At 43.5% G+C, this 2343-nt stretch overlaps 1 non-coding gene across 1 annotated transcript; it reads left to right on the plus strand.

The window, feature by feature from the left end:
- The first annotated feature begins 1896 nt into the window (after positions 1 to 1896).
- TRNAM-CAU lies at positions 1897 to 1968 on the plus strand. The gene has a single exon. It is a non-coding gene; the product is annotated as a tRNA-Met (tRNA).
- The last annotated feature ends 375 nt before the right edge of the window (positions 1969 to 2343 follow it).

The raw sequence follows: 2343 nt of genomic DNA on the forward strand, positions 1-2343 counted from the left end.
CTCAGGGACAGCCCTTCGAAGTGTCCTCCAGCGGAAAGGTGGAGAGGAATGGAGAGAAGCAAATGCTTGTTGTGGTTCCTATGGTGGCTKTTGGCAATGTAGGATATACCACAGAATCTTTGTGAATGAAAATAAACTGGGAGAATTGCACTTAAAGGTGCTGAAGTATAGCTTACTGGTTTTCTTCCTTCAGTATGGATGGTCATAGAGGTGAGAAAGAGATTGGCACATACAATGTTTTCTGACAACTGGTCTGGGAAAGAACTGCAGGAATTCCTGTAAGTCCAGGCCTTACTGGTCTTCCTGGTGCTGCTGTTAGTGTAAATTTTTACTRTTTTTTTGTTACAGTTTTGTAATCAACGCTAATGGACATGAGAAATGAAGCTTAGCTTAGTACAGATAATCACTGCATTGCTAAGGTCACCRGCACCACCAGTATTTTCTTTTATTGCTCTTTACAGTGTTATGTAGCACTACCAAGTTATTATGGATGTCATGTACTGATACTTTCTGTTACTGATACGTTCTCTAGAGGCTTTGTTTTAAATGGAGGATTAGACATTTTTTAATTTTAATTACTGCATTACAAAGGGCAATTAGGGTTAAAGTGAAAAGGAAATGTGTTTTGGAGATAATCAAAAATGGGAAACAAATCAGTGGGTAGTGGGAAACATGTGCAAATTCTAACCGTAAATGTGTGTGACTGTAGCAAGAATAAATAAATAAATAAATAAATAAACCCAAACCAAAAAAAACCCATAAAATATGCAAGGCAGTGGTGAAGATGTTTTCATTAATTTGAAACACATCATGGTGTTATTGAAAGAATATGGCTGGAACCTACGGGAAACTCGTCCAGTGCTGTGATTGTGTTGCACTTACGGACAACCCATGCCAAAATATTGTGCATGTGTTGGAAGGAACTCTGCTGCTCCCCGGAGCATGGGAAAGCTGGCAGTGCTCACGGCCTCTTTATGGAGTGTGGAAAGGACAGCGTTGCTGGCAGGTAAACAGAACCAGTTGGTCTGGTCTCCTTTGGGTGTGATGTGCTCCCGTGGAGCTGAGGGGCTGCTCGTACAGCAAGGCTGTGCATTTCCCTGGCTCTTTTATGGAAGGAAAAAGGAGGAAAAACCTTCTTACTACTCCCATTGCGCAATATGTGGAAATGACACAGATCTGGGCTGTAAATGACCAGCAAGTTTGCTTTATTATTTATCTTATGATAACAAGAAGAGAAATAGAATAAAAGAGAGATTCAGAGACAAGCAGAACATTAATACTTTCTATGATTTTTATTTCTGCAGAAATTCTGGTAAATGCACGAGTAACATGCTCTCTGCTTGCAATAATTCTGATGTTAGTATATACACGTTTTCAGTGGGGTTCTGGTGTTTCTGACAGCACTAAGGCAAATGTGGAAGATTCAGTTGAAAGCTGTGGGAGAAGAGAGTTGTGGGGAGGTTCATTTTMCTTGATGAATCTAGTATGCTTGTAGAAATGAGGCTGAAGATAAAACTGCTCCTTTTTGAGCAATAAGGAGTTTACTCACAGTTTCTGCTCAGCTCGATCACTAAGAAATGAGCCTGCCCTCTTTCAAATGACTATTGCACCCATAAGTATCTTTGAGCACCCATAGCACTGTCTTTATGGATCGTTACATAAACAACAGCTTTTTAATAGCACCCCTAACTAGTAATTGCTGTTTTCTTGTTAACTTACTAATTTTAGGATGTTAATCTGTTACCTAAGGCTGACTGATACCTCTCTATTTTGAATAATGTAAGCATCCTAAGCATTTAACAGTCTGTTTAATTCAATTTTTAGTCCATTTATATCTGTGCTGTGCATTTGTCCTTTGCAAATATCCCTGTAAATAGCTGCAAGGCTRCACCACGCAGCAGAGTGGCGCAGCGGGAGCGTGCTGGGCCCATAACCCAGAGGTCGATGGATCGAAACCATCCTCTGCTAGGAACATSTCCTTTTCCTGGAGCAGGGTTGATCTTCTGCCCTGCCTGATGGGTGATCAGGGTGTCCTGCAGCCGGGGCCAGCGGGACAACCCGGCGTGATGCCACCAGTGCAGCCCACACAAGTGGAACAGCTGGTTTATATCCAGTGTTCTTTAGGGGATCCTGGGGCGCATTAAGAGCAGCTCCAGCAGGTCGAGAGGGGATCGTCCCCCTATACCCAGCCCTGGTGAGGCCACATCTGGAGCACTGTGTGCAGTGCTGGGCTCCCCAGTACAAGAGGGATGTGGAGCWGCTGGAGAGAGTCCAGCGCAGGGCTACCAGGATGATCAGGGGCCTGGAACATCTGCCCTGTGAGCAAAGGCTGAGAGAGCTGGG

The sequence above is a fragment of the Nothoprocta perdicaria genome, unplaced genomic scaffold, assembly GCF_003342845.1.
Source record: "Nothoprocta perdicaria isolate Ctin4 unplaced genomic scaffold, notPer1 scaffold_141, whole genome shotgun sequence".
Lineage (NCBI taxonomy): Eukaryota > Metazoa > Chordata > Aves > Tinamiformes > Tinamidae > Nothoprocta > Nothoprocta perdicaria.